Source organism: Panulirus ornatus, chromosome 13 (genome assembly GCF_036320965.1).
Source record: "Panulirus ornatus isolate Po-2019 chromosome 13, ASM3632096v1, whole genome shotgun sequence".
In the NCBI taxonomy this organism is placed as follows: Eukaryota; Metazoa; Arthropoda; class Malacostraca; order Decapoda; family Palinuridae; genus Panulirus; species Panulirus ornatus.
In genome coordinates, this window is record NC_092236.1 from 53,720,177 (window position 1) to 53,737,434 (window position 17,258).

The following is a 17,258-nucleotide window of genomic DNA, read 5'->3' on the forward strand; positions in this document are numbered from 1 at the left end:
TGCCTCCAGGAAGTGTCGAAGTGTCATTTGACTACAGTCTTTTCCACAACAGTTTCCACCCCTGGATTTGCAGAGGGAGACTCGTCGTATCTTTTAGAAGGGATGGGACTTTTTAAGGCTCTCACTGTAGACTGTAGCCTTCCTTAGTGTTTCTGTTGTTGATTCTCGGTGCTCAGGATCGGGTAAGTTATACCACAGGACAGTTCTTGAGTTGCGTGTCGTAATTGAAAGTCGTACTCCCATGGCTCTGTTGGTGGTCGTAGTTCGGTACGAATGAGTATGTCGTTGTGTAGTTCCAAGTCCAGCTCGTGCTCTTCATCTTCTGGTAAACCAGGAAAGGGTCGTCTGTGTGTGTGGTTGAGATTCGTGCATCACTTGGTGCATCCTTTCGTATGAGATCGTGCGAAAGCTGCAGGCGCTACACCTACCCCAGTTACTAGACCATATATGAATGGTAGGTTGTGTTATCTTTACTGTGAGCCCCTTTGTTGTTAAGAGATGTTGCGCGGTTGACATTGTTTTTATGGCAAGTTTGCCGTATGGTCATTGCAGTTGATGTGACTCTTAAGAAGTGAGGTTCCTGGGCATTGAAGAGTTCATCCGTACTGTCAGTCAGTCACCAGAGCAGAATACTCACATCAGACGTGATCGTTGTGTACTGACTTGGCCTTAAAAGCACAAAGTGTGAATCTCTGGATTTTGACTCTTGCCGCAAAAAAAAGAGAAAGCGGCAAATATATTTTGCACTCCTTGCCTTGTGAGACATCAGCTGCACTGTCTTGCCCCATGGGAAATTAATCCCTTTCACGTCAGTCTTTTTCTCCAATTCCCCCTAAGAGTCGGCTCGAATTACAACCTTAGCTGAGACCGGGAGTCAAACATGACACCATTACCAGGGAATACAGGAACTCCAGTTTATATATATATATATATATATATATATTTGTGTGTGTGTGTGTGTGTGTGTGTGTGTGTGTGTGTGTGTGTGAGAGAGAGAGAGAGAGAGAGAGAGAGAGAGAGAGAGAGAGAGAGAGAGAGAGAGAGAGAGAGAGAGAGAGAAAGACTACCGCACCTAGGATTCGAACCCGTGCCCGTGAAAATCATTGGACAGGAACTTACGTTAAGCAGTACGCCACGAAAGCTCGTATTACGAACCTCTGTAGCCACTGGAGGTGTGCAGTGATTCCCCTTGAGAGAATGTTCAGGAAGTTGAACTTCAGCGGTAGCTGCGTCGATTGGAAACTGGAGGAAAGCCTAGCGAAGGTATTACTCATTCCGTGGAAGAATATTGCGAAGAAGTAAACACGTTGCCGTACCAGTACACGGAGAGAATGTATAGTAAGGGGCTTTCGAGGCACATACGAAACATGTTCCCAAAGAGAGAGAGACAGGTAAAAAGATGAACCTTACTGAAGTATGAACACAGCCATATATATATATATATATATATATATATATATATATATATATATATATATATATATATATATATATATATATATATATATATATATATTTTTTAAACTATTCGCCATTTCCCGCATTAGCGAGGTAGCGTTAAGAACAGAGGAATGGGCCTTTGAGGGAATATCCTTACCTGGCCCCGTTCTCTGTTCCTTTTGGAAAATTGAAAAAAAATAATGAGAAGGGAGGATTTCCAGCCCCCCGCTCCCTCCCCTTTTAGTCGCCTTCTACGACACGCAGGGAATACGTGGGAAGTATTCTTTCTCCCCTATCCCCAGGGATAATATATATATATATATATATATATATATATATATATATATATATATATATTGATGAAGGAAATGATTTGCAGCCAGCCAAAGGGCGCCTCCACCTCATCTTTTTTTTCCTCCCTCAGAGGAGCCAGTTAAGTTTAGGAAGTGAATTCGGAGCTCGCTGAGGAAAAACTGAAAATCATTCTTTAAAATCAGGCGATTTACGAGGATCAGCTGCCATTATAAGAAATGAAAGGAACCCTAAATACGTTTTCTACCTTTTCCGGAAACGGGGACCCTAAAAAAAAAAAATTTCCACTATTGTTCCCTCGCTGAGGCGGACTCATGCACGGACCACAGCAGAGGCATTCGGGAAGTTTCAAATGAAAGACTGTACGAGTTCGTGTTTATTAAGGCATTTAAAGGCCTTCAGGCTAGGTGACCCGAGAGAAATGATCGATAAACAAATCCCCCCCCTCTCTCTCTCTCTCTCTCTCTCTCTCTCTCTCTCTCTCTCTCTCTCTCCTAATCTTCCATCCGCCCATGCTTTCTGCTCAAGGATCCACGCTCAGAGCCCAGGCAGTTGGCCAGATGAACTCTGGAACGAGAGTGGCAGAAGGCGCTTTCGTCGCATCCGAATAAGAATTTTGAGAACAGCAAAAGCTGGAGTATGTTCCAAAATCTGGTGGTGCGCTGTACAGCGCCTCCTGTGGAGCAACGTATGCAGGGGAGTTGCAGCAATGCGGAAAGCGGTCTCCAACAACTTGTCTGACCGACGACAGAGATCGGCCGCTTGGACTCAGCCCGAGCTGTTAGGGGCAGATGACCTTCAAGCACGACGCAAGGTAAACACATTCAGTTCGGTATTGATATGCTGCTACAAGCCAGAGAAGAGATAAGTAATACTAATGTTATTTCATTAGACTTCGCGGTGTCTGGCTAGTGTTATAGAATATTGAATAGTTTAAACATAGGAAACACTTGCCACATTAGGATATCAGCCCCTAAATCGAGGATACTCTCAAGAGATCTCACAGAGAAGTATGTCAAGTGTATGGAATCCACAGCTTCCATTCGTGATGGCTATTTTTCTCCCGAAGGGACCTACCTGCTTAGACCCTTACTGTCCCCTCATTTTGTTCTTACATCAGAGTGATGGCAACTCACTGTTCACCTACCCTTGGTGGATGACGCCAGAGCTGCTCTGGCTATAGCAACAATCGAGGTGGATACCTGCAAATGAGGTATCCACCAAGACGTAGTATTCTCTTGGCCTCTGAGGATAAACATGATGCTCACTGCTTGAACTCCACAAATAGGTGGTAGAGAAATAAAGCCAGATTATCCATGGCGACACGGAAACAGAACTGGTTATGATGTTAAAAGGACGAGAGAATGATGATGTCGGATGAACCCCGCCTCTGGAGAACACAAACAGAAGGAAGTGTCCAATGTGGAAAGATAACTGCAAGCGTCAGACTGTCTGGTAGACCAGGCCCCTCACTAGGGAAGCTTGCTCGCTGGCCGACCTGCAGGAGTAGAGGGCAGCACACAGAAGCCGCGGGTGATGTGCTTTAAGGCAGTGTTTTGGAAGGCTGTCCTGTTTGTGGTGTTTAGGTGGTTCGTGTTGGTTGACGTGGGTATGAGTCGGCCTCGCGATTGATGAGGACGTACGTGGTGGGCCCCTGGCAGATGTCTGTGCTGGAAGCTGGTGTGTGTGTGTGTGTGTGTGAGAGAGAGAGAGAGAGAGATGCAGACAGCGGTGCACGGAACTTGTGGGTGGTGCGCGGCAGGAAGGTGTAACAGTATATAGGGCATTGGCTTCTCTCTGTGGGAGTTTAATACGCGTCTCATTTGCCGAGCCGCCGTCCCTTTATTGCCCTCGTGGTTTACGTGAGTTGATGCCAGCCCTCGACTGACACTGGCCGAGGTTCTGTCTTGGCTGGTAGGAAGGATGACTCACTGGTCAGGCTTCATATAGCAATGCCCAGCCTTCATGTAACAAATTATGAACCATATCCCCAAGATAGATTGCCCTAACTCAGCTGACTTGAGATAGCACCGTCATTCCACTGGAGGAGGTGCGTTAATATGCGCCACGGTAAGCAAGGTGACGCACCTCCCCCTCCCGAAGCCTGAGGCAGGAGTGTGAGGCGGCGGGAGGCTGGGACACCTGTCTGCACGAGCCGCTAAGTTCGGGGTGGATGGAGGTCGGCGGGATAATGGCTAACTACGGGTGGGTCTCGGGGGTTGGGAGCATCGTCGTCGGGATGGGAGGAAGGGAGGGAGGCAGAGGAGGCTCTCCTTGGGGGTGGTGGTCAAGGGGAGGGAGCCCGGCCGGCGAGGCGACCGTGGCGGCTGCACCAACACTGTGGCCTGGCCAGACGGTAACTTAATTCTTCTGAGATTGTTGTTGCTGTTGTTGTTCACTGGTGGATAAGATTATGTTCTTGTTAAACAAGCGTGTGTGTGTGTGTGTGTGTGTGTGTGTGTGTGTGTGTGTGTGTGTGTGTGTTTGTAGAAGGGGAGAGGCACTTGGCGGTGGGTAGGATGTTCGGGTAGCGACGGATGCGTCCCAGCGGCGATTGTCCCTCCATGCCCCACTGCTGCTGCTAGCTGGCCCGTCACCTGGGTAGGTATGACTCATGAGGCACCTACCTGGCCGGCCGGCCGGCCAGCCAGCCAGCCAGCCAGCCAGCCACACGGCAGGAAATATCAGACCCCCGCCACGGCAGGTAAACACACACACACACACACACACACACACACACACACACACACACACACACACACACACACACACACACAGAACTCTGGTCCTCTTTCTACATTACTGGGCGGGCCAGTTGACCTTCGCCTCCTGTTGGTTCTTGTGATAAAGACTGCCGAGAGGGTTTGAGGAGGCAGGTGGTGTGAGGTGGGGATGGGGGGTGGGTGTGTGTGTGTGTAGCCGCTGGTACAGCAGAGGTTGAGGGGGGGGGAGGGAGAGATTGGTTGCTGAGGGGAGTAATGCAAGGTGTGTGATCAACATGACCACAGTTATGCACCGGCGAAGTACGGTTGTGGCGGAGTTCGTCGGTGGAGGAGTTTACGGGTTGAGGAATGTGACTGGTGGGATCAAGGTGCTGATGAGGCAGGGATGAGGGTTGGTTAGCTTGCTAGGGAATGTGGCAGGTGTCCGGGGGGGACGACGCGGTGCGTCCGTTGGCGGGTGCCGGCAGAAGGACGGGTCAGTCTGCCTGTAGCACTGGTGACGTCCGCCTGTGATCCTCCCCGCTCCCGCCGCCGTCTTCTCGTGTCGTGCGCTCCACGCTCCCCGTCCCTCCCGCCCACGCCCGCACCCTCTACTGCACCCATTCATCCTCTTGGCTCACCGTACGTCTGTCCATCCCTACTGTGACCTCGTCAAGCTCCCTGGATGAAGTGTAGTCACTGCCCTTTTTAATGGTGAAAGTGTAAAAGTGATAACGAGATGAACACGATGATGAAACTCCGAGATTTAAGATAACACGGTGATTAGAGTCTGTAAGGACGTGCCGTGTCGACGACACGTGTCCCGGGGCCTCCCCATCAATTAACCCATTTAACCTGAAGGGCAGTGGCAGTGCAAGATAGCATTGTGGAAGTGAAGTGGTACACTTGGAAGACTTCTTTATATGTTGTTGGTGGCTGATGCGTATATTTGTGGTGGGTGGTTGACGTTACTATTGTAGTAGGTGGTTTAAGATTCGTAGATGCTAAGGGGTGACTTGAAGGAAACCTACAAGATCCTGGTAGGTAACGAAGGTAGGTCACCGGAGAAACTGTTCCAGGTTAGCTTCGACGCGAAGTCGCAAGTGCTTCAGCCTCATCAAGCTGCGTTCAGCGACATGATCATCAGAGGTATTCCTTCTCTGTGAGACTGGTCAGAGAATGGAATCCCACCTCCTTTAAAAACCAACTTTCAAGAACCTACTTGAACGTCTGTCAGCACAGGGTGGTCTAGAAGTCTCTGTTCCTGTTTTGTTAAAAAGATAATTGTATGAGATTATCTTTAAAGGAGCATGTGACTGCAGTAACACTTCATATCCACGAGGGGACAAAAACATTAAAAAAAATTCTTGTAAGGTGATGTCAGTCTATGTGAAGCTGTACAGCGACTTGATGCTCGGGGATGATTCTCTATGACGTGTATAATCTCGGATTTTATCATGGGGAGGTTCGTGGACGATCAAGATTGAACCTGTTGCTTTAGATTTAATGACGATCTCGCGAGTTGATTCGTCTTTAGGTGTTCTGTTTGTGAAATCTCGTGAATTATTCTGCATTTTGTTTTGTACGATTTCCCGTGGGTGAGGAGTGATCCTCTACCAACACACGTTCGTGTACATCCATCATCGATCAGGGTCTGAAAATAGATGGGGTATTTTGGACCATTCTATGTAGGGTTTCCTTGAGCTACACTCGATTTAAACCCGGAGGACATATAACTGTTAAAGGCTGCAGCATATGGCATATATGAGGGAGGTGCCTGCGTGATATGTAAGCGCTCGGTTGCTGTGAGGTTGGCGGGAGTGATCAGGGTCGTGAAGTTTGCAGGAAGGCTGGTAAGTCTTGGATGGTTGGTTTTAGTTCATACGTGTGGGAGGGTTTGGTTGAGTGGTAGGGTCGGGTCATTGTGGCGGAATGGCGTAAGGAGTAGTGTGATGGGTAGGGTTGAGGTTTGGTGGAGTGGTGTAGGGTTGGAGCTGCGGTAGTGTGATGGGAGTGACGTGGTCATGGCCTGGAGGGAGGCAGGCGTGTCCGTGAAGCGATGACTTTGTTGACCAGCTGGGCGGGTGGATGGGTGGCTGGGCTGGGCTGTGGCCACTCCCTCACCCGCCGTCGTCCTAGTCTGCCTGCCTCTGCATTGCCGTTGTCATCGTCAGGAGGTTATGTGTAATCGGTCGCATTCCCCACCAGTCTTTCCTCAGGATGGGTGTCCTAATGGGGAGTATAACATATGCACAGTCCTTTTTAGTAGTATAGTATTAGTCGTTGTAGTATACTCATAAATACGCAAGTTCTGTTAGAGTTGGGTCAGTGTTTGTTTCGACTGTACCGGTACGGTGGTAGATGTGATGATTGTAGCAGTTCTACAGGGATACATGCTGGGTGACCCATAGAATGGAGGGTAATGGTACGTGACCCATAGAATGGAGGGTAATGGTACGTGACCCATAGAATGGAGGGCAATGGTACAGGTACCATACAGGGGCTGTGGACTGCGGTGTCCGGGATCCGACACATCCCTCTCGTCGTGTGGTGGCACGCCCTCAGGAGGTCACTGTAAGTGGATGACTTCCCCGGTCATCGCCGGGGTGACACCAGCGCCCTGATGTAGTGGTTCCTGCCCCACCCCCACTCGCCTACCTGCTGTAGCCTTGGACGGTACTTGTTGCTCGGGCGGTATTGCCGCATTGCTCCCTCGTCGTTCTTACTGTTATTATCTCCTAAGATTCCTGGCCGCTGGACGTCTACAGCACCGTACTAGTACCGCTGTGCGGTTGTATAGCTGACGGTACCTTTAGGTACAATACCGGTTTGACTGCTGTTCGTGCGATTACACCCGCTGGCGATAGCCAAGTAAAGATCACGGTATTGTCACCATGTTCCCTGCTGCTTTTGCCAGCCGCAGTGTAACTTACTATTGACTGTTGCATATCCCTACTGAATTCGCTCAGTGTTGACATCACTTGATTTGAATATATTCTTCTTTATCGTGACTGATTGGACTACATTTTTGTCTATTGAACAACAGGACGTGTGAATTCGTTTCTTTAAACAACGCACTGTGAATTAAGAGGAGTGATAGAAAAAAGAAAAAAAAAAATTTTAACGTGTAATGTATGTGTCGTGTTGCTTGTGTGGCAACATGTGTGATTATTGTGCCAGGTAATTTGGAGGGAGCCATTGTGTACAGTCGGGTAGGAAATGCGTACACATGTACGAAACGTTGGCCATTCATATGTTAAGTGGAGGACACAGTATGAGTATTGGCTCGGTACCGTCCTGTAGGCCCGACGACCTCGTCGTAAGCCTCGCTCAACACCTTCATTTCGGAAACATTGATCTACAATCCTCACGGTGTGTGTGTGTGTGTGTGTGTGTGTGTGTGTGTGTGTGGTTCTTGCTTGATGTTGGCGTTGGTGTCGGCGGCGTGTTAGCTAATGCCTGAGTTCTCTGTGGCTCGGGCCTGTAGCCTACTGCAGTTTGTGGCTCGGGGCCTGTATGTATCCTTACTGCAGTTCATGGCTCGGGGCGGGTTGTATTTCGCGGATAAGATTTTCTTTTTGACTCGTCTGGTCGAGGTGATGTTGGATGGCTTAATCTAATTGATTATGGGTTGTTTGTCTTTGGATTCCTCCATCGTCAACATAGTATTTATTACCAATCGTGCATGCCTCGCGCGCGTTTGTGGAGCAAAGTCTGCTCTCGTATATTAGCCCGCCGACGCGCGTCGTCTCGTGCGAAAGGGGGGGATGTGGAGAAGTCGCTGAGACAGTCGCGGCCACTAAAGGGGGTCGGGAGAGTCACACAGTTATTATTGCACGCTCCGACGCCTAATTTGGCCGACCCATTGAGACCAATTACGTCGATAGCCTGCGGGGGGAAGTGATTATCTTGAGAGTTGACCTTGGCCCGATTGTTGTGGAGATCGCTTTGTGTGTGTGTGTGTGTGTGTGTGTGTGTGTGTGTGTGTGTGTGTGTCACTGTTCGACACAGCCCTATACACATCACTACTAATATTGTGTCGCCTGCTGCATAGTACGGTTGGGAGTCACACAGTTTAAGCCAGCAGAATTAGCCCCCGGTCTCTTGATGCTTCGTTGTTTCCCAAGCATGTTCGACATTTTGAATGGCATAAGACCAGTAAGACCCCTGTTTGGATGATGTTTAGGTCGTGAGGCGTATGATACAAGTTCGACCTGGAACTCACTCTGATATCTTGAAGAAAATTCTGCCCGTTGGTCATGGAATTTGATTTCAATGTTTTTGATATTTTCCAAGCAAAACATCCGGTGGGTAATAAATATATATATATATATATATATATATATATATATATATATATATATATATATATATATATATATATATATATATATGCAGGTAAGTCCACAAGGAGAAGGAAAATACGAAGTGTCAAGCGCTTTCTTATAATTATATCGTCAGGACTGACCTGTGATTACACGTAAGCGCTCGACACTTCGTATCTTCCGCTTTTTGAGGCTGGACTCCGTGCAGGAGAAGGGAGACGCTAGAGTCCTTTTAAAGCGAGGAGCTCCTCGACGATGGTAGAGCCTTGCCAGTGGCGATTCTCTCTCTCTCTCTCTCTCTCTCTCTCTCTCTCTCTCTCTCTCTCTCTCTCTCTCTCTCTCTCTCTCTCTCTCTCTCTGCCGGTTGAGTGTGAAAACATGTGAAGGTAGATACCACCAGGTGCAGACGAAAAACGGCCTGATTCGTTCACATACACTCCATATATATGTGATTATTACACGAAAGTGCACTTGGGAACTTATCGTGTCTCATTTCCCCGTGGACTCATAGGAATATATATATATATATATATATATATATATATATATATATATATATATATATATATATATATAAATAATGTGTGTGTGTGTGTGTGTGTGAGCGCTTCGTCTCACATGTACCGTTGTCGTACATGAACATGCTCGTGTTTCCACGTGCAGAGGATAATGGCGGTCCATTAAGGGTTGTCAGACACGCTACTTGCAAATGAATTGATACGGTAATTATCTTACAGTTAGAGAGAGAGAGAGAGAGAGAGAGAGAGAGAGAGAGAGAGAGAGAGAGAGAGAGAGAGAGCTTGTGTTGATTGCTCTTGAAACTTACCCACCTGATATCAGAGATGGTCACAAGTCCCTTTTTTTTCCGACGAGTTTGACGACCCCAAATCAGGTTGAAACAGGCTGCTCCCTGGATCGCACACGGGTGGTTCACACGTTGCCTCAATAAAAGTATGTGGTGGTGGTGGTGGTGGGGAGGGGCGATGAGGCAACGTCGAGTGTCCTTGCCAACTAGTTTGAACGGCGGACCCAAGGTCGTCAATCAGTCGCTTACGTCTACGCTAAGGGTAATGTTGGATTACTTGCTGGCGGCCTTGTCATCAGTCATCATCTCTGTGTTGTACCCATCACATGTAACTCGCTGGCGGCCTTGTCATCAGTCATCATCTCGTGTGTTGTACCCATCACATGTAACTTGAGACTGAACTTATTTGAGTGATTCTTATGGGACGTAGATATACGTCGAGGGTGTCGTAAGTCTAGATATGATGCTGCAGCGTGGAACTGAAGAAGAAGCTACGTACTTAAATGCAGTTCATCATTATTATTATTATTATTATCTGAAGGAGGAGGACGTTTTAAGGTCCTGCATATATTACAGCCTCAGGGCGAGTCCCTCGTCCAGAGATTTATCAAATATTTACTCCAGAATATATTAAAGATTTTCCAGGATGCGATATTTAGGTCAGTTTGATGTAAAGGATATTCTGGGACTGCCAGTGTTCCCAGTGTGGATATATCGTCACGAAAGCCCAGCGGTCACCCATTGTACGCTGTACTACGTTCGTTGGTCGGGTGGATGTACCACACATTGCTCGCCCATTACATTGGGATGGGTGCACACCGTTGCAGATGTAAGGGGGTAGCCTTTGACAAGGTGAAATGCTCCTGGCGGGTATAAATAGGAACATGGTGTGTAATGAGACTGGAGTGTATTATGGAAGGACTGCGGTAGATTATGTGGCGTGAGCACGGGGATAATGATGATTGTGGCGCAGAGACCGCTGCCCGGGCCTGGACGCGGGGGGCATAGACACACACACACACACACACACACACACACACAGGGACGGACACCAGGAGACATGCAGTAAGGCTCTGTCCTCTCTCATTTTTGAAGGAAAATGCTGGGCAAAGGGCGGCAGGAAGCACGAGAGATTGTCTGAGGTGGGAGCTTTCGTAATGTGAGACGCACGAGACTAAGTTATTTACCGGGAGATAACTACGTTATGACTGAGCAGGGTGATGTATGTTGGCACTGACGGAGAATATTGGAAAGATTGTTTTTGCCTGGTGAGATACGTATGAGAATTAAGAAAGGATTTACGTCTTAACGAGCAGAGGGCGTGATGTGTGTGTGTGTGTGTGTGTTTGTGTGTGTGTGTGTGTGTGTGTCGAGGCATAGCTGCTGGCTCGGTGAAAGTGAAGGTAATTCCATTCTTCCCTCAACTGCAGACGAGGCTTTGTCCAGGGTTCTGTGGCTCACATATATATATACCCCGCTCCCCGGCCTGCCTGCCTTGCCTACCCTGGTGGACCGACTGACCCACACCCCCTCCGTGCTCCACACGTACATCACACCGGTCCAAGAGGCTCCACTGATAATCAACCGTCTCATCGCAAACCCCTCGTCTTGCTGCCCTGCCCGCAGCCACCAGGGGTGTTGTGTTCGTGACTGGAGAACAGCCCCTCAACCTCTTCTTCTTCCTCTCCTTGAGGTCGCACCCGTGGAAAATAAGATCGAAAAAGGAAGACGCGAAGATGATGAAGTGGAGAGTAGGTGTGCGGTATACGTTAAGGGGGATTATCCCGTCTTGCTTTAATTAGCTGCAGATGGATGCCAAGACCGCCACTCGTGACCCGGGAGGGTGTTAAAGGGTGGCTCCCGCCACCAGCGGAGGTACGGGTAGTCCTTCCACTTGGGCGGCTGGTGTTTACGGCCTACTTCCAACTCGACCCTCAGATTTTATGAGTGGTCGTGTCTTGAATTCGGGACATGGCCCATGGTAAGCTTAGAAAGCCTATGGCATATTAGATCCGAAGGGTTATGTCGAATGAAGTCCGTACACGCTGCCATTCGTTGTAGCGGTGCGTCAAGACGAGTCGAGAGTTTTACCGTGGTCGTGTTCGAGCGGTTAAGGTTTGTATCCTTGAGCGCATGGTCGACAGTGAGTCTAAATTTCTATCTTGGAGTTCCTCCTCCCTCCTTCCTCCTCCCCCTAGTAATGAATGACCCAGATGTAATTCCATTCCAACTTTAGACACACACACACACACACACACACACACACACACACATAAAGCAGGGGTGGTCTCGGGGACTGACTGAATGACTGCTTGCTTGCTTGTCCTCCGGCTGGCTGGCTCTTATTGGGAAGGCCTTATTGGGGAGGTCTTCTTTTGAGCTGTGTGTGTGTGTGTGTGTGTGTGTGTGTGTGTGTGTGTGTGTGTGTGTGTGTGAACGGCTTTGCAGTAAATCCCATGGACTGTATTGCTACATATTTATTTGCTTCTCGTAAACTCCGGCTTGCAAATTGTCATTTAGCTCTGCTATACACACACACCCACGATTCTCTCTCTCTCTCTCTCTCTCTCTCTCTCTCTCTCTCTCTCTCTCTCTCTCTCTCTCTCTCTCTCTAATTCCGGTGTTATTGGAAAGCATGCTTTTTTTGGTATATGTGTATTTAGTATAGGACTGAATTCGAAATGAACTGCAGAAACTTTTCTTTTTTTTTTATGACTTGAAAAACACAAATATCTCGTGACTTATTAGCGACCCGGAACATTATACTTACTGGCCAGTGTAGTTAATAAAACAGAACCCGAACTCCAATTTTTCTCGTGTGAGAGTTACTCCAATTTTTTGCGGACCAAGTCGTGTTGAGTTTTATTATTGGCGGGCAACGTTTTAGTGTTGTGTGTATTAGATATTTCACGTGTTTTGACCCCGACTCTTTTGGGCGAGGGAGAGATATGGTGGGTTAATTGGTCAATGGTGGTGTTTTTTTTTTTATTTTATTTCCCACAGTGGTAATGGCTTGGGAGTGGGCGTGCGCTGGTCTGTTTACGTCTGTGAATCCTGTGAAGGACTAGAAGGGGGTGTGGGGCAGGTTTCCCTGTGAGGTTTCTCAAGTGACACAGTGCTTGAACGAGGTCGAGGGCTCTGAGCGCGTGTGCTGGGTCACGTCCCTTTGGCCGCCATGTGCATGGTGAGTGAGGGAGGGAGGTACACTCTGGTATTGTTAATGTAGATGGGTGTCGTTGGTACTAGTCACTTAACACCTGGCCTCTACTTATCTGGTGTCACCTTCCTCCCACCTTACAACGAGATTGCGCCTTGGTGGAGGGTATAGCACGTAGCTCTCACCGCATCGTTCTGCTTGAATTACAACTGTTTTTTCTCCTTCGCCAAACATTTTGCGTAGATGTCAGGCTAGGGTTCATCAGGGATGGCCTCCCAATTTGGAATCTAGTTTTCTTGTGAACGTTTCTCTCGTTACTCCGTGTCTCCGCCTCAGTTCTCCAGGTATTGCGTTAAATGATCACTCTCTCACTTCTGTTGCAGGACGCTCGTGTGTCTTTTTGACATGAACACACACACACACACACACACACACACACACACACACACACACACACACACACACACACACACGCACACACACACGCACACACACACACACACACCCCAGGTTATGGGGACGTAACCGTTCAGGGAGGAGTGGACGGTTCTCACACCGGCTCAATGGAATAGATGCTCGTTGTTGATAGATTGGTTCGCCATGTCTGTGCCTGTTACGTGCATAGTCCTATGGTGGCCAGTTTCAGTGTGTGTGTGTGTGTGTGTGTGTGTGTGTGTGTATAGAGATAATGGTTGATGGTTGTTAAGGTTGCTGTCTGTTGCTCGAACTACGTGTCGCAAAAGTATAAATCCCTCTCAGCTGTTCAGTTTATAGGTTGTAGGGTCACTTGTTATTGTTGTTGTAGTAGGGTTATTCCCCGGGTGGTTGGGTGCTCATTAAGTGTGTGTCGTTGGGGGTCTACCAGTCTGGTGGATGGAACGAGCGAGTGTGGCGGAGTAGGCCATCCTGGGGAAATAAAAGTGGCACCTCTTTTTTTTATGGGGTGGGCCAGTGTTATTCCCCCCCCCCCCCCACACACACACACACACACACACACACACACACACACCCATTTTGATGTCCGTGCTTTTGCTCCTGGCCTGATCCTAAAGTCGAGTTCTCTCTCCTCTGCAATGTTGTACTGGAATAGTTATTTAGTATTTAGGAAATGTATTTGTTTGACAGGACCGTCCTCTCTCTCTCTCTACACTGTTGACTAGGAACCGAGACACCGTTTGGGCTTCGCCAGTCCCTTCTGAGCTCGGAGGCCCATCACATGCTCGTAATGTTGGGTGTGTGTTGCCCTGAGACATGTCGGTAGTTGCTTGTTGTCCCTGTGACTGCGGTCGATGGTGTGCCATGACGTCACGACCCGGGCCATGTTTGAGGGTAATAGGCCGGCATGGGATGTGGAGAGAGAGAGAGAGAGAGAGAGAGAGAGAGAGAGAGAGAGAGAGAGAGAGAGAGAGAGAGAGAGAGAGGATGAAGGAGGGCGGGGAGACGGATATAAGCAACCAGCGCTTACAGCTAGAGTCATCCATCAGACCAGCCGTTCTGGATGCGTGCCACCTTGGGCAGATGGTGTGGTGGAGGAGGACGGGGGGAGGGAAGGTTACGATGCTTACATCATCCTTGGGGGAAAGGTGGAGAGGGGAGGGGTTGAAGTTTACGGTCAGTCGGACCTTCCTCGCTGATTGGGGCGTCCTTGGAACTGCTCCCGTGGCCTTGAACCTCTCTCTCGACTTTCTTCCGAAGCTAATTAAGGTTATGTCAATATTAGACCGCGTGCCACCTTTGAACCGGCCGAGCTGATTCGTTACGTTGTCAAAAAGTTAGACATGCGGGGGGAGAGCTACGGGTGACAGACATGCAGACGACGGCTAAGCTCCAGATCCAGTAACAGACGTACAGACAACGCCTGTCATTTTAGCAACAGTCATACAGACGACAGCCTGTGCCGGAGACAGTGACAGACACACAGACGAGTGTCGACGCCAATGACTTACAGACGTAACAGACGACAACCGGTGCCGGAGACAGTGACAGACACAGACGAGTGTCAGCGCCGGTGACTGACAGACGTAACAGACGACAGCCTGTGCTGGGTACAGTGGCAGACACACAGACGAGTGCCAGCGCCGGTGGCTGACAGACACACACATGACAGTCAGTGTGGGTTTGAGTGACACGCTCAAGATGAGTGTCAGGGCCGGTCACACACGGACACAGAGGGAAAGACACAGAGGCCTGGTGCCTCAGCGCCGTCGTGGGCAACACACTTCAGCCGACTTCTTCAGAATGGAGGCGCGTCTACTCCAGGACACACGTGGATGTAAAACTCGTCGCAGCCTTCCAGTGGAACCCAGATACCATCCGTGACTGGATCGGTGGCGGCCTGGATCTCTCTCGTGTGCCCAGACGCGCGGTGACTGGACGGCTGGTTGGTTGTGTTTACAGGTGGCATCGTTGTTAAAAAAAGGGGATCACGATCGTGGCTGTTAAGAGTCGTCTTGCGGCACACCTGCTCAACCTCTGTCGCCTGTGCTTGTTGTGCCTTGTTTACACTCTCCGTACACTTACGTTTTTTTTTTTTTTTTTTACGCCTGCCCGCATTCACTTGTCTTATATTGTTTACACCTGCCACTCTTGCGGGCTCAGTATTTTTTACATCTGCTATAGTGACCTGTTCTATCTTCTTTACACCTGCCACACTTTTTCTGTGTTGTTTACACCTGCTGCACTTACTCTCAATCTTGTTTACCTCAACCACGTTAACTTTTTTACAGTTTGTTTACGTCTTCCACGCATCCTTGTTCTAGTGTGTTTACATCACGCTAGAATCTCTAAATCAGACTTTCTTCTGTTTATCAGAATTGTTTTTTTGGCAGAGGCCTATTCTCTGTGGGCGTATGTTTGAGCATTACCGGTAATGCTGATGGCGTTGATGTCCCCAGGAATGTATTTTAGGCAGATTTCGTCCCTTTGTCGAGGGGAGGCCGTATGTCCCTCCTCTTCACAGTGCAAATGGCCTTAATTAAGGTGAGGGAAGAACGCTGGTTTTTCATTAGCTGCAGATGGAACACCAGGTGCGGGGGAGGAGGTGGCTGCTGTCCAGGTTGTAGGCGGGAGGACAAAGAGTGCTGATGGGTGGTTGGGGGGTCTGGCGTTGCGAGTCGTGGGAAATTTTTGTGTTGCGATTGAGTGGTCTGCCCATCTGTAGATGGCATAGTCAAGATATCATTGTACACGTACAGGTACCCCTCTTCTCCTCCTGCTGTGACAAACTGGCTGTATAAAAGCTCCGAAATTACGGGTCCCGTCGTAAGTTGTGTGCCGGACGTACTACAACTACAGTGGCCTCCCCTCTGACTTCCTACCCCCCCAAAAAAAAAAATTGTGTAAATGCTCGTTACGTATGACGTACGTGGCGGGTTGTCAGGGCGCTTTTCGTGTAGTGTTTGCGGCCGGCGACTCGCGTCTGAAATTTACGAGCACAACTGGAGTGTGTGTATGTGTGTGCGTGTCTGTGTTTGATGGATGGATCGATAAGAAGGTGCACGCACCCGGAGGAAGTTGAACAGGTACGCTTAATGACCGTAGTCACTCTAGAACTCTCGTGCCCTTAGGTGTGAGGTAGGATCTGCCTTGTGTATACTACAGGTATACGGGTGAACGGCTGAAACGCATTTTTTTCCCCATTCCCATTTACGGTTAAGTAGGTATTCGTGAGCTCATTAGTACGCACCGTGTCTGGTGTTATCTTGAATGCTTGAACAGACGTATCATTACGATGAACTTGACTACGAACAATGTGTTTTTCATTCTCTTTCCGAACTGCCCTCACGTGCAGGGAAGTAGTTTGACGCGGGATTTCTGAAAAATCACGGCCACTTTCCTGACGAATATATGTATGGGTACTGTCGTAGTGAGTGTCAGGTCCAGTTGAATGAAGGTTAGACGAGATAGCTGTAGGAGGAGAGCGTTGAGTTACGCAAGTCATAACGCAGTTGACGGGAATATTTATAGGAACGTACTGTACGGATAGGACCATTTGTTCTGCATATATATCTAACCGTGCGTGACCGTAAATACCGTAGGCAACCCTCAATTTGATAACGATCCTGAGGTGGACGTGTTGGCCAGCACCTGGCTCTAGACATTGATCGTGGAGTGATCCAAGCCGGAGCAGCAGGAGGAGCCGCAGCAGCAATGGCTGTGTTGTGGGGGGAGTAGTAGCAACATAGCCAGTAGCAGTAACATCCACTTCCCAATAACCCACCTCGCTCCTCCTGGCCCTGTGGTGTCGGACACGAGGAACAGAGCCAGTAGCAACACCGCGCCACATTCCCGGCCATATAGCAAGTCGCCCACTGGTCAGACTTCCCTTATTCCATACATACCCAGTCCTCCTCGTTGCTTTACCCTCATCTGTTTCGCCCACCTTCACCTACCTTTCTTTGCTGTCACCATCACCTCACCTACTCTCCATGGTTCTCACCCGCTACTGTACGTCACTTACCTGCCGCTCTATACCTGTACCTTACATACTATCCATGGTGCTACATCTGCTGTTCTCC

The 17,258-nt window shown here is 48.9% G+C and overlaps 1 protein-coding gene across 5 annotated transcripts in view; it reads left to right on the top strand.

Annotated features, from left to right (window-relative positions):
- The window catches only part of aPKC (protein kinase C iota type), a 298,184-nt gene that overhangs the window by 62,679 nt on the left and 218,247 nt on the right, over positions 1-17,258 (top strand). The window contains exon 1 of one of the 5 annotated variants that reach the window (XM_071668953.1): positions 4,765-5,096. The exons of the other annotated variants lie outside the window; for them this stretch is intronic. The gene's annotated coding sequence lies outside the window, so the exon portion shown is untranslated. Of the gene's footprint in view, positions 1-4,764; positions 5,097-17,258 lie in introns of those variants that run through there. 5 annotated transcript variants of the gene reach the window in all.